This window comes from Salvelinus sp. IW2-2015, unplaced genomic scaffold, assembly GCF_002910315.2.
Source record: "Salvelinus sp. IW2-2015 unplaced genomic scaffold, ASM291031v2 Un_scaffold2481, whole genome shotgun sequence".
Taxonomy (NCBI): domain Eukaryota; kingdom Metazoa; phylum Chordata; class Actinopteri; order Salmoniformes; family Salmonidae; genus Salvelinus; species Salvelinus sp. IW2-2015.
The window spans coordinates 77,421-77,807 of NW_019943799.1; positions in this window are offsets into that span (position 1 = coordinate 77,421).

Genomic DNA, 387 nt, shown 5'->3' on the forward strand with positions numbered 1-387 from the left:
AGAGTGATTGAGAGAGAGAAAGATACAAAGGAGAGGAGTAGGTATAGAGGTATAGAGCGAGGGATACATTGGGAGTGGGAGACAGGGAGAGAGGAAAGTCTGCAATTGTTCTGCAGAGGCAGTGAGGGAAGGGCATGTAAGTGTGTGTGGAGCAGTGAGAGGAGGGTGTGTGTGTGTGTGGGGGGGGTTAAGAGGTTTGGAGAGCTGTTCAAAAAGCCCATTTTGCTCTGCTGAAGAATAAATGGGAAATGCTTGTCAGTGATGACCCTGCATTAGTGTGTGAGATGTTCTGGGAGGGAGCTCTCCAACATGGCCCCTCTACAGCAGGGAGGGAGCTCTCCAACATGGCCCCACTACAGCAGGGAGGGAGCTCTCCAACATGGCCCC